Genomic DNA, 24,015 nt, shown 5'->3' on the forward strand with positions numbered 1-24,015 from the left:
TGTTAGCCTAATCACAAGGCAAATCTGAGGAAGGAGGAGAAATGTATACACAACATATTTCAAAGTCCAGTGTAGGCCATTATCTGTCATTCTGGACTCCTTATATGCTGTTTCCATCCATTAATGCAGATTAAGCCTCACTGTGTAAACAATAGCAAAACTGAATGTCAATTAAAAGGGTATACATACCCATAAAGGTTTCTGTAAACTTCTTACTTTGAGATAATTTTAAATGTGAGGAAGAGTTGTAAAATCACTAGAGTTCCTGTCTACTCTCCTTAACCCACCTTCTCCAGTGTTTACATCTGACAGCTGCAGTGCAATCATTAAAACTAAGAAATTAAATTGGAATCCTCCTATTATTATTTGAATTTCACCAGTTTTTCTGAATAATGTCCCTCTTCTGTCCCAGGATCCCATCTAGGAGCCTGTGGTATGTTTGTCCCGTCTCCTTAGCGCCCCCCCATCAGGATCCCATCTAGGAGCCTGTGGTGTGTTTGTCCTGTCTCCTTAGCGCGCCTCCATCAGGATCCCATCTAGGAGCCTGTGGTGTGTTTGTCCCGTCTCCTTAGCGCCCCCCATCAGGATCCCATCTAGGAGCCTGTGGTGTGTTTGTCCCATCTCCTTAGTGCCTCCATCAGGATCCCATCTAGGAGCCTGTGGTGTGTTTGTCCCGTCTCCTTAGTGCCTCCATCAGGATCCCATCTAGGAGCCTGTGGTGTGTTTGTCCCGTCTCCTTAGCGTCCCCCATCAAGATCCCGTCTAGGAGCCTGTGGTGTGTTTGTCCCGTCTCCTTAGCGCCCCCCATCAAGATCCCATCTAGAAGCCTGTGGTGCGTTTGTCCCATCTCCTTAGCGCCCCCCATCAGGATCCCATCTAGGAGCCTGTGGTGTGTTTGTCCCATCTCCTTAGTGCCCCCCCATCAGGATCCCATCTAGGAGCCTGTGGTGTGTTTGTCCCGTCTCCTTAGTGCCCCCCATCAGGATCCCATCTAGGAGCCTGTGGTGTGTTTGGCCCATCTCCTTAGTGTCCCCCATTAAGATCCCATCTAGGAGCCTGCGGTGTGTTTGGCCCATCTCCTTAGTGCCCCCATGCCATGTCAGATAGGAAGTCCCACCTTGTCTTTCAGAGCCTTGACACTTTTGAAAACTGCTGGTCCAGTGTTTTGCAGAATGTCCTTCGATTTGGGTCTGTGTGGTGTCTTATCACCATTAGAGTAAGATTCTGCATTACTGGGAAGAACACCACAGAGGCAGTGTGCTCACTCAGTGCGTCGTGCCCTGGGGTACCACGTGTGGGTATGTTTATCATTGCTGATGTTGACCTTGAGCACTCAGTGTTTGCCAGTTTCCTTCACTCTAAACTTACTATTTTCTTTTCATAATTAATAAACATTTATACTCGGAAAGACACTTTGAGACTATTCAAATATCTTGTTTCTCCTTTCTCATTGACTAATTTCTGCACCCAGTATCAGGTCTCACCTACAGCAATCATTATTATGATGTTCTGATGGTGATTTTCTATTTTCCTCAATTCTTCTACATGTACTAACTGGAATTCATCTGAAATTCTTCTTCTCCAGCTTGTGAATGGCCCAAGCTGTCCCTAATCTAAGAATGAAACAGTCCATTAAGAATAAGTTTAGAGAATGTTCATGCTGTCAGATATAATACAAAACTGGCATATGTTCTAGAAACTAAGTAAGATACAGGTTGAAGACAGAAACGTTTAAGAATGTAAATTGCACATAAGATATAATAGGTTAATAGTCTGACCCATCAGTAGCTTAAAGTCTTCCTGTGTATAATGGCAATAAATAAGAGACAAGGTTATTTAATAATCTATAGGCAGGGTAACCACAAACAATATGGTGAGGAATTATCTATAGTTAAGGACAGATCCCTAGAGGGCAATTAAGCATTTTACACAGGATCCCCAAGGGGGCCCCCACACATCTCCCCCTTCCCTGGGAGGGGAGGCCACAGCCTACCCACCCCTTCCAGGCCCTCCTCAATCACTCGCTCACTACCATGAGGCCCGGTCTCATCTGTATTATGAAACTAGCCAGTTACTTCCCTAGTGAAAAAACAAACAAACAAACAAAAAACAATAAACAGTGTGATTATACCACGTCACGGAGGTAATGTGGAAAACAGGCAGAACCCAGGTCCTCATGGGCAGGCCTATTTGGGGGTCAGGGGTGGGCTGTGACACAAAGGCAGGATCACATAGCTCCTCTGAAGTCTCAGTAAGATGTTCTTAGAGACCTTCACTCTGTGCACACAAAGCCAAATGATGTAATCATCATCACTTCAGTAAACTTATTTCCATTGCTTAAAAAGTAACCCATATTCACTGTATGGGATTTACAACACCCAACAAACTTTCTAAAAGCAAAAGAAGAAGGAAGAAAAAGACGAGAAGGAGAAAGAAAAAAAAGGAGCTGGCCAGGCGCGGTGGCTCACGCCTGTAATCCCAGCACTTTGGGAGGCCGAGGCGGGCGGATCACCTGAGGTCGGGAGTTCGAGACCAGCCTGACCAATATGGAGAACGCTGTCTCTACTAAAAATATAAAATTAGCCGGGCATGGTGGTGCATGCCTGTAATCCCAGCTCGGGAGGCTGAGGCAGGAGAAGCTCTTGAACCCAAGGAGGCAGAGGTTGCGGTGAGCTGAGATTGTGCCATTGCACTCCAGCCTGGGCAACAAGAGTGAACTCCGTCTCAAAAAGAAAAAAGAAAAAAAGAACAAAGGGAGCTACGGGGAAGAAGAAGAAAAGGTATCTTAACTTCCAAGCCAAAAGGAAGCTCGATTAATAAGCTGTGTGCCTGCCTGTAATCCCAGCACTTTGGGAGGCTGAGGTGGGTGGATCACGAGGTCAGGAGTTCAAGATCAGCCTGGCCAAGATGGCGAAACCCCATCTCTACTAAAATAACAAAAATTAGCCAGGTGCGGTGGCGGGTGCCTGTAATCCCAGCTACTCGGGAGGCTGAGGCAGGAGAATCGCTTGAACCCAGGAGGCAGAGGTTGCGGTAAGCCAATATCGTACCACTGCACTCTAGCCTGGGCGACAGAACAAAACTTCATCGCCAAAAAAATAAAAATAAAAAAATTTTTTAAAAAAAGCTGTGTGCCTTCTATTGACTGGTTTTCGACGGCTCACACCCTACTACTGTATCTCTCTTTTTTTTTTTTTTTTTTTTGAGACAGGGTCTCACTCTGTTAGCCAGGCTGGAGTGAAGTGGCATGATCATGGGTCACTGCAGCCTCAAACTTGAAGTCACAAGTGATCCTCCCACCTCAGCTTCCCAAGTAGCTGGGACTACAGGCCTGCAACACCACACCTGGCTAAATTTTGTATTTTTTGTAGAGATGGGGTTTCACCATGTTGCCCAAGCTGGTCTCGAACTCCTGGCCTCAAGTGATCCTCTCATCTCGGCCTCCCAAAGTACTGAGATTACAGGCATCAGCCATTGTGCCTGGACTTTATATTTCATATATAATTGAATATAAGGTGATAGTAATTGTAAGACACTATATTTTGTGTGCCAATAAGAAAGAAAAAGAAAATACACACAATTGTAGTTGTAAGACCTGATCAATTATAAGCCAAATTCCAGTTATGAAGATGTGGAAATGGGAAGGGGGGTGCTGTTTGTCAAATTGACTAATTATGGTTTCTTAAATATGGAGTTCTTAGAACAATTAATACAAAGGGACCTAGGTCCTCCCCTCAGGAACGTGGTGGGACAGACCCTAGTATAAGAAACACACAAATATGTCATTAAAAGCAATGGTGAGGGCTGTGAAGAAAAGATCTCCAAGGCAGACAGGCGGGTCCACTGCCCTATCAGCTCCTGGCTCCCTTTCTCAGAAGCTGGCCAGCACCACGCCCACCATTTGGCCAGGCAAAGATTCTCTGAGCTCCAAATGGCCATCTGCTCCCAAGGGGGTGAAACCTTGGACAAGATGCACTCATACAGCTCCTACCGGTGTTGGTACCCTCAGGTAACCTTGGTACAAATTAGAAGATATCAGGTGTGTTCAGGGTGGTATGGTCATAGACCTTGGTACAAATTAGAAAAGTCAGTTAACATATGTAAGTGACTTGAGGCACAATGCATTGTCTTGTTCATCTTTGCCTCCAACTGTGGTGCTAACACAGTGCCTCAGCACCGTGGGCATTCTATAACACTGGGTAGATTTACTCGGGATAATCACATCACCGTCAATTAATCTACTGCTATGATGATGGAAAAATTACATTTTCCTATCAGCTAAATTACTTGTATGTCTCTAATAATAAATGAGATGAGAGAAGCTCTGGAGCCACATTCAGAGCAGCGTCTATGAGGGGTGCACCAGAGTCGCGCAGGTGACATCCAGCAGTGTCGCACACTCATGCGCACATTTACAGCAAGGGTAGGGAAAGCTGATATCCCAGGGGCATCCTACACACTGTGCACAGAGAACCCATCAAAAGAAAAACTTAAAATGCATACAGCCACGCACTTTGTTTACTATTCCATCCCGCAGCCCGCCACGCCGTGCTAAGTTTATGGCACATATGAAAGGGCAGAGGCCGACAGTCCTGGACTTAAATTGCCATTAATAAACAGTCACCTCATTTTATCGCTGAGTCAGTGTCTGCTCTCCAAAGGTTATGGACTCAAGTCCACCTTCACCCGCCACACCACACCATCCTAAGCACCCTGACAGTTGCATTTCTACTCAGGGACAAGCAGCCCTGGAGGACAGGCTTCCTCCCGTGAGTGTGCAGAGGCCCCTCAGCAGGTGCATGAGGGGACCACTGTGCCAAAAACCCATGGCAAGTGAGAGCAAGTGCAACCAGGCCTAGTAGGAGTCGGCCCCAGCCAGCACCGTGGGAAACAGCCTCCCACCCTATCCAGGTCCCAGGAACCTGCCCACCCCCGCTGTAGGCTCCCACTCAGAGACAGAATGATGAGGCTCCTCTGAGAATTCCAGAGCAGGCAGGCCCAGCACAAAGGGGAAGCCTCTTCCCCAGTAAACAAAATAATCACGTGCACCACGGCATCGATGGGGCAGAAAATGAGGTCCTCCTGACTGTATCCTCGTGTTGGGGTTCTGCATGATGCCAGGCGTTCCAGCTTCTCTGGAACAAAGAAAATGCCCAGGGAGCACTGCACATGTCACTTCCTGACATATAGAGGTCCCAAGCTTCTTGCTTATAGGTCACTGTCATTTCTAGGACTTGCAAGCAACTTGCAGAAACCAGCCCATGGCACCTTGGCACCATGTGTTCCCAACTGAGATCCGTGACTCTCTCAGTTAGAAAGCACCAAGGTCACTTGGGGGCTGCAATTTCACCATCCATCATCAGCCAAGAGGACCAGTAGGCAGGAATCCAGGACAGTGCTCCCCAGGGGGCCCAGGCATAACACAACGGCATGGGCGTGGGTCCCCTAGCACAGGGGCTGCCAGCATGGGTGCCCAGCTCTGTTAGATGACAGAGTAAAATATGCTGCAAAAGTAGAGGCAACGTTCTCGGCTATCAAGAAATGTGTTATTGGTGTTTTCAAAGTTGCACAGTAAGAATCACCGTGGAACCTTTACTGAGTTTAAAGAAACGGACTTAGGAAGGAATTGTCTCTCACAGCAAGATAAGCTGCCTGCTCTAGAGGACAGAAAGTGAGCTGCAACAGGAGCAGGCCCAGGAGCCTGGGTGCTCACCCACACCTCTGTGGCACTCAGACACCCTCAGCTCACAGCAGGACAGGGCCCTGCATGCCAGAGCTCATCAGTCCACAGTGAAGCGCTTCTAATTCCAATGGTGAAAATGCTCGCATAGGGGCCAGGCGCGGTGGCTCACGCCTGCAGTAATCTCAGCATTTTAGGAGGCTGAGGCAGGTGGACTGCTTGAGGCTAGGAGTTCAAGAACAACTTGGGCAACACAGCGAGACTGTCTCTCCAAAAAAAAAATTTAATTAGCCAGGCATGGTGGCTTGTGCCTGTGGTCCCAGCAACTCGGGAGGCTGAAGCAGGAGGACAGGAGGATGGCTTGAGCTCAGAAGGTCAAGGCCGCACTGAGCTATGATTGCATCACTGCTCTCCAGAATGGATGACAGAGACCCCGCCTCAAAACAAAACAAAACAAAAAAATGGTGGCAATGAACTTGTAGTTTACATTCTCCATTTTAAGATCACACATACTAGGTTAAGGTCCTGGGTTCAGTGTCAGATAACCTAGGTACAAAGTCCAACTCTGCCACCAACAAGATGTACTGTCTCTTTAAGCCTCAGTCTTTGGGGTATAAAACAGGTTCAATACCTACTTCTTGAAGTCACTGTGGAGATTAAACGAGATGCTATATACGAAGCACTCAGCACAGCACCTAACCCATGGTACATAATTAAATGCTAACTAATAATATTAATATTATACATAATAATATTATAATAATAATTTTGTATTTGTTCATCATTACTACCTTCTGTTTATCAAAAAAGCAAATGTGCAGCTTCCCTTAGGAGATCCGTGACCTTCCCAGGGGTTCCCACTGCTTCAGGGTTCACAGAGGTCACACCTACTTTCACAACCTCTTCATTGGGTTTCGCTCACACTTCTTTTTTCTTTCCTTCTTCATACCACCTACAGAGATTTGCGATTTCAGTTCTTTTGCATGCATTTCTGAAACACCACCGACAACTGAAACGCATATTAAAACAGGTCCTGAATTTGTACAGTTACTTTTTAAGCATCATAATATAATTTTTTTTTTTTTTTTGAGACGGAGTGTCGCTCAGTCGCCCAGGCTGGAGTGCAGTGGTGTGATCTCGGCTCACTGTAATCTCCGCCTCCCGGGTTCACGCCATTCTCCTGCCTCAGCCTCCCCAGTAGCTGGGACTACAGGCACTCACCACTACGCCCGGCTAATTTTTTTGTATTTTTAGTAGAGACGGGGTTTCACCGTGTAAGCCAGGATGGTCTCAATCTCCTGACCTCGTGATCCGCCCGTCTCGGCCTCCCAAAGTGCTGGGATTACAGGCGTGAGCCACCACGCCGGCTGCATCTTAATATAAATTTTAAACGACAATAAAAGTGCAGCGCTCAGCACAGGAGCAGCACCCAGTGAGTGGGCTGTGTCCATGTGGGACAGCGTCCCACGGCTCCTCTGATTGCAGCTGCGTTGTGAAGGCACAGCCAGGCTGCGGCCACACCGTCGCGGCACTCCACTCTGTCGAGCATCCGGCCTCCGAGTGTCCCGTGCACATCTGCACGCCTGTTTAGGGGCAGGGGAAACAGCGTGGACACAGAGCAAGGGAACAGTGATGCCCCCCAGTGGAGGGGGCCTGTGCCACGGCACCCCCGACACACCTCAACAACGCTCAAGGAAGGGTTCTATCCTCCAGGGCGCCTCCCAGCTCTCTGAGACATTCATCCACAAGCAGCAGAATCTGAAATTACTGGCCTCTTATATATGCCTGGAGGGAGAGATGAAAGTCATTTCCCAGGCCACACTAGCCTAGCCATCGGGGGACAGGGTGGGAATCAGAGGCCCTGCCTCAGCCTCCCCAGGTTCAGGGTCATTGTGCTCAGTGTAGACATCACCTCCTTACAGGCTGGGTGCCTCCCTGGGGCAGGGCGCATCCAGATGGCCTCCCTCTTCCACCCAAACATCTTCCCGCCAGTCCCACCCACTCTCAATCATCACAGGCTTCACAGACAACAGAAAAAAACCTGCTTTAAGGTCATGGCCTCCCCATGCCCTTTCTTTCAGAGGTGAAATATATGAGAACCAATCTGAATTTTGTTCATTTACACCCTGGCTCCTATAAAGACAGGCAGTCCCACGAGGATTTTGCAAGGCAGTAAAACATCCCCTGTTGAAAGAGAACTAAATAAGGTCATGATGCAGGGCCACAAAATCACCAAATCACACATTCACCATCAGAAGGGGGTCTCAGAGACCATGTTAATTCCTGATTTCACAGAGAAACTGAGGCCCAGAGAGGTGAAGTAACTCACCCAAGGTCACACAGCGTTGTGGGTTTCACAATGCAGGAACTGCCAACATACACTCACTGCAATTTATTCTGAAAGCAAACAGAGTTTTGCTATCTGTTCTCAGATGGACTCTTTCCTGATAATAACGTCATGAAGTGATCATGGGTCCTAGTGTCAGTCTATGACACTGCACCAGACCGATATATTTTTCACCACAGAAGATTCACCAGAGAAGAGAGACTCCAGTCCCCACGTTTTATTTTATTCACCACAAAAGAACAGTTATTATTAACTCATTTTTGATAAAACACTTCCATTCTTACTTTAAAAAAGAAACTTTATAAATGAACAAGGGTAAGAAAGTAAAAACTGCCTCATGCTCCTACTCAGGGGTGGTCCCTGTTAGCATTCTGGTATGCATCCATCTATTAAGTCTTTATTCTTTATTTTAAAAAACAGAATCATCCTCTTCATGTTGTTTTAGGATGTACTTTTTTCCACTTCAAAATGTATCATAAGCCTTTCTCCAGGACAGCAAATACTGTTTTTCAATATCATTTTAATAGCTACATACTATTTCAGCATAAGAATGTGCTATTATCATTTCACCATATATCATTTGGAGACTGGCTTAATGTTTTAATATTGTTGTTTCTAAGTTTTCATTGTGAAGGCCAGTGGGAGAGCAACCCCTTCCAATCTCCTGTCATTCGCAAATGTGATAAGCATGTTTTTCATCACCTTTACCCATCATGTTCCTGATAAAACCTCGAGACAAAACTGTTAGATTTCCTTCCTGGTTGACATTTATCCATTCAACTTTCTTTGGGTTTCGCAATTTGGAATTTGAATGATGGAAGAGTCCCCAAATCATCACAAATACCATTTCATTCATTCAATATATGTTTACTAATTGCTGTCTATAGAAGCAGCACTGACCTAGGAGCTACAGAAACAAATGCAACGTGTTACAAATACTTTAGAAATCAGAACTCTTAGGACTCTTGGTCACAAAAACATATCCAGATTCAGCATCCCAAAAGTTGTAATGTTTTTCACTTAAAAACGAAGAGATCTTTAATTTTTCATAAGTCTCTTTTTAATTAAAAGAAGAGCCCTGCAGGTGCCAAAACATGTTTTGGTAATCTAGATTATAAAATTGTTCAAGTTATTGGAGACAACAATCCTGTAATTCAAGATTTAGCTACTGAGGAACTATTAACGCTAGAAGTGAGTTTCTGAAAATGGGATGTTTATAAGAGAAGTGTGAGTTCGGGTCAGGGTAGCAGGGTCCTATAACCAAGTAGCAGCTGTGGTTGTAAAGAAAGGGCAAGGGGCTGCACTGACACCTGCACAGAAATCAGGACTCGCCCAGGGGCACAAACAAAAAGGAACGGGGCCCACAGCCTGAAGGCTCTGTTGGAAAAGAAGGGAAAAGCACGTTGTTAGTTCCTATCTTTTTAAAAGACGGTATTTAATGCTGAAATATCATGAAAAGTGCATCAGATGTTCTCATTTTAGGTGAGAAGAGACAAAGTATGGCAGATGAAAGAGCGATTTGGCAAAGTGCCACCGCTGATTCTCTGCGCTGTTTCATCCTGCCATCGTCCCGGATAAGGAGGAACCACCGTTGGAAACTGTGAAGTCAGTCCACAAACCTCAGGGAAGCGTGAGGATAACTTCCAGCAGGGCCTGGTGGCGCTGGTCACCTGCCAGAGGGGGGCTGAAACCACACAGAAGGAAAAAGCCTCGGAGTCCCCAAGGCAGGTCCAGCTTAGAAGTGAACCCAGGCTGGGAGCAGACCCCATTCTCCATGTGTCTGGCCCCAAATGGCTGCAGCCTGCATCTGGGGGACAAAGACCAAGCAAAACATTGTCATTTGCTTCCTGCACCAGACTCTCCTGAAGACAGGCCCAGGCTGTCCAGACCTGAGCGTGGGTCATCCTCTCCACCACAGGATGGGCGACTTTCTTCCCGGGCCCTCGGGGACGCACAGGAGAGTCCGCCCAGCCCCCTGCCTGCTCCTCTCACACTCGCACCAACACGTCTGAGCAATGCACTTACAAGGAGCCAGGAAATACATAAAGTGCAGTAACCCTAAATATAAAGCCCTTCTACTGTGGTGAAACTCAGTGTTGGAGAAAGGGACGGTTTTTTTTTTTTTTCAAAGCGATGATTCAGAAAAAGACAATATAAATGTATTAAATACATAGCAAACATTCCTAGCCAAAATTGACAGTCTTACCCAGCTTCTCCCTTAATTTGGAAATGAATGAAATTACAGTGACTGCCCACCTGCCAGTCCGCTCCTGGGAGTGTGGCCTCTGGACAGCTGACACACTGTTCCCCAAACACTGACTCTGTTCCAGCCCGAGTGTCCTCTGCCCTGGCTGCTCTTTCCTGAGCCCACTCTCCCTGCTCTCTATGTGCTCTTGCCCTCCCTTGTCCTTAGCGAGGCCTCGCTTTGCCCTCCTATCAGCAACGGCCATTCCCCATCCCTCGCCTACCTCCTTCCCATACTTGATTTTCTACGGGACCTGAATGCTGTCTGAAATGGCAGGATACATTTGTTTACTCTATTCTGTCTCCCCAGACATGTGTGAATTCCATGAACATGGGGTCTGCCTCCACCTTACTCAGCCCTGTGTCCCCAGTGCCTACTACAGTGTCTGGTATACAGCAAGTGCTCCAGGAACACATGTGAAGTCAATAACCTAGGAGTGGGCCTCCGTGGCTCACTCATGGCCTGTAAGTGAACCACGTCCTTTCCTCCATCATCCCTACACCAACAGCAAGGCTTCTTCTGGTCAAAGTGTTTCAAAAGAATGTGTGAGAGAAGAAGGCTTTGCTCCCTCTCATGGGCTCACTCGCAATATGACAGATACGCCTGTGAACATAGCTGGGCTCGTCACTGCCCTGGTTCCTCTCCAGCCCTGAGCTCCAATCATAAATACTCTTTTCACCATCTCCTCCCCATCACCGCGTTTCTAAGAGTCTGGGCTGCTCACGTGTGCACAGACCACACAAACAGAAGCGTCCGTCTGGAGCCTACAGGTCTGGGCCCCACACCCAGCAGCCCAGCCCCAGTGCCATGACAGGTGGGCCTACCCTCACCCCTGGACTCTGACCCAAGCCCAAATTCCTGCCAGAAACAGAAATCCCTTCAGGCCTCCAGGATCTTAAAAGGACACAAGGAGGTGGATCAAAGACCCCATGGCACTTTTTTATATGCAAAAATGAAATCGCCGCACCTTGCATGATTCCGTCTCTTTTACCCCCACGCTAAAGAATAACCTAACTGTGCAAGTATATGTGACATGGACGAACTGCCCCCAAAGAAGCCTGCCATCCAAGCAAATTATGTAGCATTTTATTCAACAAAATATTTTCCTGTTTTGTCATTTCCAAGCACCTAGCCCAGTGCCCAGCGTAAAATTCAATGAAAGTCAATAACCGCTAACGCCAACTGGCTCTCCAGGCCCAGAAACGTTTGCATCAAACAAACAACAGGGAAGAGTAACGATAAAGATATGGAGTCTAAACTGCTCAGCGACATGTTTGTTTAAATTCTATTTCCACTTTGCTATAAAATGTGGCAAAATAATTGCATCTAAATGACAAATAGGTAATAAAGAGTCTCGCTGTGGGGAAATCGATCTTCATTGAATACATTCAGAACAATTCATCATGCAGGGACATAAGATCAACTTACCAAGGCATCTACAAGAATCCGAAGCTTGTTTTGTTGTTGTTTAAAAATGAACTATTAATAGAAGGCCATATGTTCACGTGAGTTTACAGCAGGAATTCCCATAATGCTGCCATCCCTGGAAACCCGTAGGAGCTGTTCTTCTAAGGATGTCCTCAGATGCCACTGGCAAATGGGATGCCCATGTGGCGCTGCAGATAGCGAGCTGGGGTCTCAGAGTTAGCAAATATTTGGGGGCCAAGTTTGGTCAATAAAGTGAGTCGATGGCTAACAACTGCCTGTTGCCATAAAGTCATGTTTGAGTAGCAGCAGTGTGCCTGAAATAACAATAACTATGTATTGCATGTTTACACATGTGTCTGGCTTGGTTGCAAGTGCTTTATCTGCATAAATGGATGTATTTTCCCCAACAAACCTCTAAAGTACCTATTGTTATTGTCATTTTCACATTATAGATAAGGAAGTTGAGGCACAGAGAGGTTAGGTTGCTCACCATATGCCACACAGGGTGGTGTGGTACAGCCAGGATTTGAGCCCAGGAACATGCACATGTGTATAAACACATCACTGTCCACTCTCTCTAGGGCAAAATACATACAGCGTCTTTTTTTTTCTTTTCTTTTTTTTTTTTTTTTTTTTGAGACAAAGTCTCACTCTGTCACCCAGGCTGGAGTGCAATGGTGTGATCACAGCTCACTGCAGCCTCAAACTCCAAGGCTCAAGCGATCCTTGTGCCTCAGTCTCCTGAGTAGCTAGGACTATAGGCACTCACCACCACATCTGGTGGCATCTTGCTATGTTGCCCAGACTGGACTGGAACTCCTGGGCTCAAGCAATCCTCCTACCTCGGCCGCCCAAAGTGCTGGGATTACAGGTGTGAGCCACTACTCCCAGCCCCAAACATCGTTACAAAGATGAAGAGCTGGGTGGCTGCATCTCTGCGCACGAGCATACTCCATGAGAGCGGACGCGATACTGGGACCAATGCCCCGTAGGGAAGTGAGTCCCAGGCAACAACAGACAGTTGCTATAGTGCCCCCGGGGAGGGTGGGCTGGTCACTGGCAGGGCCTGGTTCTGCAGAGTGGGATCCTTATGTCCAGGCTGGTGGTCAGAGGCTGTGAGGACACCAGCAGCCCACCAGCACACTGCCTATCCTCCCTGTGAGCACCAAACCCACATCAACAGAGCATTGTTCACTACACATCAAGTTGTTAGTGGGAGGGGCCGCCCATCTCCTTCGAAACCTGTCCTTAAGCCAAAACTGAGACCCTCGTTACCCACCCACAGTCATCCCCACTTTCCCACCCATCTTTCTGCTCTCCTACTTCCCATCAAGACCTGCACTCAAATCTGAGCTCTTCTGATAAGCTCAATGGTATTGAAGCAATTTTCTTTTTTTCAAAACTGTTTAGTTCATTGTGGTAAAATGTATGTAACATAAAATGCCCCATTTTTTCCCATTTTCAGTTTTGCACACTCACACTGCTACGCAAGCATCACCACCGTGACACTGTGCTGCTTTCACGCCTAAGCATTTCAAAAGCAGAATGACAAACACCAGTGAGGTTATCTAAGGTAGACATGGAAAAGTTTGTATTTTCCAACTTAGAACACAGACAACCCTATCAAATGCTTAGTATTTGCATTCCGTTCGGTGCTTCAGCCCCTGCCTCTCTCCCTCCGTCCCCTCCTGCCCCGACTCAGTTCTGAAGGAAACGCCACGGTGGGAGGATCTGAGATAGCCCCACTTTCAACCCTGACACGGTGGCCCCCACTGGCCAGTGTGTCCTCGAGGAGGGTCTCTTGGGCCTGTGCAGACCCTGAGCCACAAACTCAGATCACGCCCACACCTCCTGGGGCTGCCTCAGGGAGCACACACGGCCACATATGCGAAAGCACCTGCCGTGGCAGACAATTAATCTTCACTCCTTATGTCAGCTCTGTGAAACAGCGTGCGCTGAGATCAAGATAGCATCCTTCCAAAAGGGCAGGGAAAACACCCTGAATTTTCTGCAATTTTATCACAAAAGAAAAAAATGAGTGTAGATGATAGACCAGGCTGGTTTTCTCCCCAGCTCCCAGTACGAGGAGTGCTGCGCCGTGGTAGCACTGTGCTTTGTCGTCCTAGGGCAGGGCCTGCTGGGTCCCATAGCTTTTTCAGTGAGTGCCAAGGACATGGGTCCTGCTACTCTAGGGCCCCACAGACAAGATAAGAAGAGACAGGTGGTGGGATTCAGAAACATTGATCTCAGGATGATTTTCCTAAGAAGTCAGGCAAACCCAGCAGGGAACAGTGGCTCATGCCTGTAATCCCAGTGCTTTGGGAGGCCATGGCAGGAGGATCACTTGAGGTCAGGAATACAAGACCAGCCTGGAAAACATAATAAGACCCTATTGCTGCAAAAGGGCATTAAAGTTTTTAAAAATTAAAAACAAAAGTCAGTTTGGGAGGCCGAGGTGGGTGGATCACGAGGTCAGGAGATCGAGACCATCCTGGCTAACACGGTGAAACTGTGTCTCTACTAAAAATACAAAAAATTAGGCGGGTATGGTGGTGGGCGCCTGTAGTCCCAGCCACTTGGGAGGGTGAGGCAATAGAATGGCGTGAACCCGGCAGGTGGAGCTTGCAGTGAGCCAAGATCGCAGCACTGCTCTCCAGCCTGGGCAACAGAGCGACAGAGAGAGACTCCATCTAAAAAAAAAAAAAAAAAAAAAAAAGTCAGGCAAACCCAACAGCAGCTGTGGCTGGTCTCTCTCTGGGGTGGCGGACCCAGCAAGCCTAGGACAGAACCCCCGTGTAAAATGGGCACACCCTCATCTCCTAGGGAGTCTGGAGGCCTGTTGTCTACTTGGCAACTGGAATATGGCTTCTTTAAAGGAATTCTTTAAAATGCAATATGGCACCTAGAAACATTTATTAATGTATTTTCTTCTGTACAATCTCTACAGCTGTACCGTCAGTCTTCTGTATCCAGTTTCTACATTTGCGGATTCAACTAACTGCAGACTTAAAATATTGAGGAAAAAAATACAAATAACAATAAAACAATAAAAAATAGGCCAGGTGCAGTGGCTCACACCCGTAATCCTAGCACTTTGGGAGGCCAAGGCAGGAGGATCGCTTGAGCCCAGGAGTTTGAGACCAACCTAGGCAACATGGCAAAACCCCGTCTCTACAAAAAATAAACAATTAGCCAGATATGGTGGCATGAGCCTGTAGTCTAAGCTACTCAAGAGGCCAAGGCAGGAGGATCACTTGAGCCCAGGAGGTTGAGATTGCAGTGAGCTATGATGGCGCCACTGCACTCCAGCCTGGGTGACACAGCAAGACCCTGTCTAAAAAATAAAAAACAATACAAATTTTTAAAATATTGTATAACAACTATTTACACAACATTTATATTGTATATGGTATCATAAGTAATCTAGAGATGATGTAAAGTCTATGAGTGGATGTCTGTGTGTTATAAGTATATGCACAATCATTTTATATCAGGGACTTGAGCATCCACAAAGGACAGCAAGGCTGATTGTGCTAACAGACCATAGAATTAGATGCCCAGCGAGGGCACCACGTGATTATTTTGTATTCTTTTATTGCCCCTGGGAAATCTTGAACCAGGAGATGTCTTTCTCACACCACCCTGGAGTATTTTACAAATGCCAACATTAATTGAGAGAAAAAAGAGTCCATACTCCCATACGGACTATTATTGGTTAAAAAAATTTAATGGAACCATAAACCACCACCCAGATGTTAAACTTGTTTATTTTTGCATCCCATTTCTGGGTTCCCCCATTTAAACATAGTATCCTGAAAAAACACAGAGACCCGGGACTTTACTTCGAGCCAAGTTTGAAGACCCTTGGCCTGTGACGACTCCATGAGACTCTGGAGGAGAGGCGATTATCAGGCCAGCACAGGCAGGTGGCAGGGCTCAAGTTCAGCTAAAAGCCCTATCAAACAGGATATAAGGAACCAGAGGGGAAGTCTTGTGCTGGAGATTCATTCCCACGAGCAGAGGGCCCCGGGGGATAAGCTAAAATCCTCAACCTCTGCAGCCCACGCCCCCGCCCCCACGCCAGCTCCCCACCCCACGCCAGCTCCCGCCCCCACGCCAGCCCCCGCCCCCACGCCAGCTCCCGCCCCCACGCCAGCTCCCGCCCCCACAACAGCTCCCGCCCCCACAACAGCTCCAACCCCAACAGCTCTCACCCCCACAACAGCTCCCACCCTGCCAGCCCCCACCCCCATGCCAGTCCCCACCTCCACACCTGCATGTGATGTCATCAGAGCTATGGCAGCTAACTGTGCAGATCGTGATGACACTCAGACTGTACACTCCTGGGACAGAAGTATGGCATGACAACTATTAAATATTTGTTAAATGAACCCCTGATTTTTATGAGGCCTTTCTGTATAGTCAACTTCAAGAAGACTATGAAAGAAGACGGGGAAGAACATTTATCGAGCACCACTATAAGCTAGACTCTGTGTTTTGGTACTTTACAAATGTTATTTCACTTAATCCTTATACAGAACCTACTCACTGGCCATTATCTCTACCTCAGTGTGGTAAAGAGTGCACTTCAGAGAGGTCAGCTGATCCATCAGTGTTACAGAGCAGGAACTGGGGCGTGACCGGGGCTGGCTGCTCCTGCTGGAAACAATGCCTTCCCCGGCCTCTGAGCTCATCTGCCAACAGAAAGCACAGGAGAATCCAGTATGAAGGACTCCAGAGACATCCATACACTAACAGAGGAAGAGGCTAGGACCTAAGAAAGTACAAGAGGCCACGTATGGAAGCAGTCACCTGCTTTCTGCACGTTTGAATTCTCCAGAGCTAAGTGGCTCCATTTCAGGGATAACTACAACATCCAAGTTTCAGATGTACAATGAACAAAAGCCCCCATTTTCCAAAGAACCTAATGAGACATGTAGGTTGCTTTGATCCTGGATACTCAGTGGCAGGGGATTCATCTCAAACAATGCTCATACTTACTGACGGTAGAGCCAGCATTCAAACTGGTCTTGGCTGTGGTATCAGCCCTAACATCCAGCAACAAGCAGTCACCATCACGAAGTCTCCCTGCAGGATGCTCTGACCATAAATAAAAAAAGCTGGAAAATGAAAGGTTTCAGCAAACAAACTCATCTGTCAGATTAAATATTAATTGGAATGTTTCTGACTTCATAATTTTTATATTTAATTGCTTTGAATATTTTAGCTATTTAAGAGCTATAAAAAGATATTTGTAACTGTCTTTATGTTATACACACTCAAGTAACCTTAAAATAAATATAATTTCAGGCAATACTTAAATTATTTCTCATCCTTATTTAAAAGGGTAAGTACACATCTCAGACATGAGACTACCACGATGCCTCTAAAAAAAAAGATAATCACATTTGATTATCTTGAAACAGTATAGAATGGTTTACAGGGAAGAAAATGGAGAAGAGTTTGGTGCTTATGGGAATAACAACATAAATTATATGTTATTTACACACAGAAACGTTATCAATTAAGGTTAGGTTTATAACTGAGGACTAGATTCGAGGCTAACAGCATGAAGGAAAAACCAAGTACACATACCACAGTATGTGCAAATGGCTCTCTCAGCAAACTTAACTTCCCTGGAGAAAAAGCATTTGATATTTTTACAAAAAGCCATTATCAATCATTTCTACACCTACTAAATTGCAAGTAGGAAGATTGCCTAGGCTTCTCCTGTACACATCACAAAAGATTACATGGACCTAAGACAGATCCTGAAGATGGAGAGGAAGGTGGTAGGAGAGACTCTGCAGGAGATGAGAAAGCATCAGCAACAGCATCGCCATTAAAAACTGCACAAACGATTGAGGGGTGGGCTCACAGTCACTGGGTCCGGAACTTTGGTCACAGCACAAGAATGAAGGAAGGCAACTCTCGGGGCCTCGAACTCCAGGATGAGGTGCCTGGACTCCTGTTATGAAGCAAGAAGCAGCCCTGGAAAGTTTTGGGGCAAGGGAAACTTATCACTAAAACCTCACTCTAAAGAGCATCGGCAGAACTAGAGAGAGGAGAGAACGGAGGCAGGGAGACAGTCTCATGACACTGTTTCTCTGCAGCACTTGACATACACCTGGCAAGAGCTCCGTCAATATTTGCTCAACAGAAGCAGCCCGCCAGGGACCACTGCATTGGCGCAGGTGGGACAGGCACACGGGAGCTGCAGATGGCAGGAGGCGACCCCCAAAACATTTGTGGCTTCTCCAGAGTACGTGCTATGAGAAGCTGTCCCTGCCTGCTGTTCTCTCTAAAATGCCTTCCAGGTCTTGTCATTTGGAAAACACTGCCCGCTGCCTGCCCACCTGGGACCTTCATACTGCACAGCCCCATATTAAAGACTAAAAAGTTCTGTAGTAAAGAAACTGATTTAAGTTTCTTCTTCCAAGCTTTGGCCATTAATTCACCCCCACTCCTTTCATGGAGGAACAGCTCTCAATATGTCCTAAAGCGAGGCGGGGGCTGAGGGCATCCGTGGGTCAGCCACAGGTGCGACTTTGCAGAGGAGAGGGATGAAGAACGCGCGGAAGGTCTGTGGGGTGGGAAGGGCACATTGGGAGCTGCTCCTGAACACAGCAGCCCAGTCACACCCCCAGCAAGCCTACATCCTTCACTTGGAGTCCACAGGGGAAACAGCTCCAACTATTCCATTTAAGTGATTCTTTTTCAGTCTCATTAGTGGCTAAGAAAACCTGGTCACCAACATCCACAAAATAGCACTTTCAGACAGACAAAGACTACTAACTACCCTCCTCCTCCTTTATGAGAGAAATAACCTTAATTTATTTAACTATTAGATCTGATTCTCCTTTCACCAGAAAGACTCGCTATAAATTCTATAGTAATTTGGTTCACTTACCTAGTTATTTGAGGTTAAATGTTTTTTCTCTAACATTAAAATAATTTAAAAAGCCTAAGAAAATTAATTGTGCAAAACCTCTGCAGTATCCAAGGGTGGTACCATGGGCTGGGAAGAGGCAGAATCTCAAGTCAGCAACCTCTTTAGGATGAGTGTGGTGACACCCAGAAAGGATGCGTTCCAAGTCAGTCGAAACCACAAGAAATGTCAGGTGAAATCTCCACCACTATGATGGCACCTGGGACGGAGGCCGGTGGACCCAGCCTGGAAGGGTCCCTGCTTCCCTCTGCTCAGAGGAACTGGGGGTTTGTTTTTAGGACAGCCAGAGTCTTATCTTTCCCAAGTCCATTCACGTATATCATTGCCTCAGTGAATGACAGCCAGGCAGAAAGAGGGCCTGGAAGCACAAAAACAGTAAGTTCAGGACATCTGTGTTTTTACATGTTCAAGTGTAACATGAAGGTGTTCCACACAACACATGGCACTCAGGTGGCCTTCAGAGCTGCATGCTGCAAAGAGCTTCACAAGTGCCCTGTGAGGCAGGTGGGGGCCGCTCCACGCACAGCTGAACCGTGGAGGACACACCCAATTCTGAGCACAGTCACTGTGAACAGGTGACTGGCAACGGAAGGAAACCAGTTTCAGTGCAGCCTCAAAAGTTAGGATCAATCAATCCTTCTGGAAATTTAATTATAAGCTGTAACAGAATTCACATCTTTGGACCCAATAATTTTGCCTCAGGGAGTTTATCCTAAGGAAATAATCAAATATACAGAAGAGCTTTTATGCACAAAGGTGTTCATCAAAGCGTTATTCATAAGGGTGAAAACTGTCAAAAAGTGGACTATCCAACAACAGGAACACAATTTTAAAATTCGAGTACATGTACATGAAAATATTATGCAGCAATTTAAAATCGTATTTATAAGAAAAATGCTCGTAATGTAATGTTAAAAGGGAATGATCAGGTTACTATATTAACTACTATTATGAACACAGTTCTGTAGGAAGAAATTTGCAAAAGACAAGACTGGAAAGATGTAAACCAAAATGTTGCCCGAAGAAAGAGTCACATGGCAAAGATGCGTGTGGGAAATTATTTTTATTCTTTTGACTCTTGTGCTTTCCAAGTTTGCTTACAATGAGCAGATGCTACTTGTAAAAGGAAAAAATTAATTTTTGATATAAAATAGTATCTAAATGACTAAAATCATTTCTAAATTGTATATGCTGAGAAAATTAAAAATAATGTATCAATTCCTGTATGCAGGCATTCACCTAAGATCATAATTAAGAAGTTAAATATGCATCTATGTGAGTATACCCACACTCACCCAGGAGACACGAGGTCAGAGTGAACTCCATCACACAAGATTGCCAGCGTGGCATGGGGACAGGGGCCTTCCAAACTCCCACCCCACTCATGGTACTTTCACACGCTCCAAACAAATGCAGCTTCATGGCAGGTCTCCCAGCCCTCCCCCACAGCCAGAGTGCTGCCCAAAACCCTCTTAAAGAGGAATTCTGAGCCTCCACCCTCCAAGATAATTGGAACATAAAGTGACAACTTTCTTTTAGTGGACGTATGGTTAACTGTCCAGTGATGTTTGCCTGGCCCTAAAACAAAATTTAAAGCCTAGGGAAGATGCCTCAATGCCTTATCTAAGGCAAGACTCCTTTCCATTAGCCCAGAGAATCAGCAAAATCCAAAATTTTAAGAACAGCAACCCAACTAAGGCAGTGGGCTGGGCACCGGACTCCTGCACGCCTCCTTCTAAAGCTACACCTTCACCCAGCTGCCTGGGCAGGCAGAGCGTGTCAGCCCCTGCATCCTACATCACAGGGACTCTTGCGAACTATGTGGGCAGACAGATGGGAAGGGAGACCAAGAATAAAAATGACGAGCCGGCCGGGCGCGGTGGCTCACGCCTGTAATCCCAGCACTTTGGGAGGCCGAGGCGGGTGGATCACGATATCAGGAGATCGAGACCATCCTGGCTAACACGGTGAAACCCCGTCTCTACTAAAAATACAAAACAAAATTAGCCGGGCGTGGTGGCGGGCGCCTGTAGTCCCAGCTACTCGGGAGGCTGAGACAGGAGAATGGCGTGAACCCGGGAGGCGGAGCTTGCAGTGAGCCGAGATCATGCCACTGCACTCCAGCCTGGGCGACAGGGCAAGACTCCGTCTCAAAAAAGAAAAAAAAAAAAAATGATGAGCCAAGTCTCCAGGGACCCAGCTCCAGAGAAGGCCAGGCACTCACATCTCCTTATTTCACTGCTGGTTACTTCCTAGAGAGAGATAGGAAAGCTAAAACTGCCGCCCTGCAGGTGCTGGCGCACCCAACAGTGTGAACACTATTCAACACATGATGGTCTGAGAACAGGCAGACCCATTACTTTGATCCCCGTGCTGAAGGAATGGCACAAGTCAGGTGATTTTTTTTGTTTTGAGACATGACCCCCTCGAGCACCCCGGCCTCTCTCTGAACACTGCTCTGCTGGGTGCCAGCTCCCAGTGCTTCCCAGACTTTAAAGCGAGCCGAGCACCTGGGATCTTGTGGGGATGAGAGTCCTGATTTAGCAGGTCTAGGTGATGCCAAGACCAATTAAATCTCAGTCTCTGAGGGTGAGACCCAGGTGGTGGGGAAGCTCCCCAGGGAACCCTGTGTGTACCCAAGGCCACACAGCATGAGACAATCAGGAGAGGCCACTGGCACCAGCCAGTTCCTGCCTGCACCGAGCGTGCCCCGCGGGGAGCAAGGCCAGCATGACGGCACCGGCCTCGGAGTTGCTGTGACACCTGGCAAAGGACACACAGCAGGAGCACGGTTCCCGGCACACAGTTTCCAAAACGGTGGCTGTGGCAAACACCCCACCACTGCCGCCAACACACCTGTTCCTCAGCCAACCTGACACTGCGGGGAAGAGGCCAAAGTAAGGAAACAGATTCTTGGGAAACTCATAAATGTGAGCTGAAAGAGAGGAGACAAAATATTCTCAGCACAAAGAAATGATAAAATGTGCAGTGATGAGCAGAGCCCATTAGCCTGAACTGTTCACTCTACAACACATACATGTATCAAAACATCTCACTGGAACCTACCAATATAGAAAGCTATTATTCACAAATTACAAATAAAACAAAAACGTGAGCTGGGGAGGAGCTACAAGTGGGTGGCTGTGAGCAAGTGGGGAGGAAGGTGGGGTGACACAGGCCCCGGGATAACAGCTGCCATATACCTTGGCTTAATACGTGAGAGGTACTGCCCTGCCTGCAAGAATCCTCCAGGCAGAACCACGGGATTCTGAGTATTCTAAACAGAGCCTCAGTTTGGCCTTTCCCTTTCTCTTGGGACAGAGGTATCCCCAGCACCCCAGAGTGTGAGGATGGCGTCGGTGTCTCAGTGGGAGCCACGTGGACCACCATCAGGTGCAGCAGGGTGAGGAGACGGCCCCAGAACCCTGGCCTCTGTGGGCCACCCTGCGGCCTCCACCCTGCAGTCAGGTCCACGGACAGGGCAGCTTCCTAAAAGAGTGTGCCACTTTGCCTCGGGCTCTTTTTGTCCCATGCTCACTTCCTTTTCTTTTCTTGTTCCCTCTTCCTCCCAGAACTACTCTGAAGACCTTCTTTACGTCAACTCCTAGGTGTCGCTCCTCCCCAGCTGCCTCCTGGGGTGTGGGGAGAAGGGACAAGGAGGCTGAGCACACACCCAGCCACTTCTCAGTTGCTTCTGCTGCCCACCCCCACCTGGAGGGGAGGGGTATCCACGAGGGAGCTGCCCACCCCCGCCTGGAGGGGAGGAGTATCCACGAGGTTGCTGCCCACCCCACCTGGTGAGGAGGAGTACCATGAGGGAGCTGCCCACCCCTGCCTGGAGAGGAGTATCCACAAAGGAGCTGCCCACCCCCGCCTGGAGAGGAGGAGTATCCACGAGGTTGCTGCCCACCCCGCCTGGTGAGGAGGAGTATCCATGAGGGAGCTGCCCACCCCTGCCTGGAGAGGAGTATCCACAAAGGAGCTGCCCACCCCCGCCTGGAGAGGAGGAGTATCCACGAGGGAGCTGCCCACCCCCGCCTGGAGGGGAGGAGTATCCACGAGGGAGCTGCCCACCCCCGCCTGGAGGGGAGGGGTATCCACGAGGGAGCTGCCCACCCCCGCCTGGAGGGGAGGGGTATCCACAAGGGAGCTGCCCACCCCCATCGGGAGGGGAGGGGTATCCAGGAGGGAGCCGCTCCTGAGATGGAAACAGCTGAAGCACACACAGTAAGAATGAGGAAGGACAGGGTTTCTAGACAGGTGGGCTGCAGGTATGAAGATGGTTCAAGAGAGCTTAGCTTTGCACGTGCTCCCCCAACCCTTCATCTACACAGCTGCAGAGTTCATCCACATGGGCCATGACCCGCACACCACAACCTGGGAGGAAGGTGTACACAGCCGCGGAGCTCATCCACATGGTCCAGAGAGTAACCAGCCCCTCACAATCTGGAGGGAGACATCTACACAGCTGCCAAGCTCACCAGCACGGGCCTTGACCCACCTCCCACAACTTGGGGGAGGCACTGTCACTGAGACCCCATGTCACAGACTATGTGGTGCAAGCTGCCTCAGGAAGTCGCCTGCAGGTGCCCATGGAAGCGGCCGAGGTTGGGAAGACCCATCCCTTCGTTCTTCCTTGGAGAGACACCACAGTGGCACTCCATCTCTTCACGCCGAAGCCACGGGGACCGTGGAGGGGTGCAAGGCTGTCTAGGAGCTGACATCTAATCCAAGGAGAAGGCCCATGCCAATCAAGCCTGAGCCCCTGCCTCTCTCTCCAGGCATCCCAACAGCCTGACCTGCTCCCTCCACAAAATCTGAAAAGCTGCAAACTTCTGGGACTCACAGAACCAGAGAATAGGGTCACTTCTTGTGACTATTTCTACCATCTTTCTTTTAAATGAAAGGCAACCTCCACAAAACCTCTTTTATGTAAACACATTCTCCCTGGATTCCATGAAGTTCCTCAATGTCACAGAGCCCAGTCTGTCTACGAGGAGCCAGAGGCCAAGAGGATTAAGTGGCTTCCTGGAATGTTACGTGAATCAGACAAAAGAGCCAGGATCCGAATTCAAAATCCCCTGTCTTGGGCGAGGGCTCTGGGCACCAGCCAGACTGTGTGGTTCCCTGCAAACTGCCAGCCAGGGCCAAATCACCAGCACACTGGGGTGTCCCACTTCTCCCCGCTCACTGCAAGACGAGTTCTGCCCAGTTGCCCCAAGCACACAAATAAATGTGAGAAATTAAAGATGGGGAGGCACCAAGCACACATCGGCAATTAATCTTTTCCCTCAGAGAATCTTCCCGGTTTTGTAAAGAAACCACACTTCCCCTACCCTCGCTCAGCAAGTGACATATTTCCTTAG

At 47.8% G+C, this 24,015-nt stretch overlaps 1 protein-coding gene across 3 annotated transcripts in view; it reads right to left on the minus strand.

Annotated features, from left to right (window-relative positions):
• Window positions 1–24,015, minus strand: part of LDLRAD4 (low density lipoprotein receptor class A domain containing 4) — a 430,850-nt gene that overhangs the window by 237,273 nt on the left and 169,562 nt on the right. The window lies entirely within an intron of this gene.

This window comes from Pongo abelii, chromosome 17 (assembly GCF_028885655.2).
Source record: "Pongo abelii isolate AG06213 chromosome 17, NHGRI_mPonAbe1-v2.0_pri, whole genome shotgun sequence".
Classification (NCBI taxonomy): Eukaryota; Metazoa; Chordata; class Mammalia; order Primates; family Hominidae; genus Pongo; species Pongo abelii.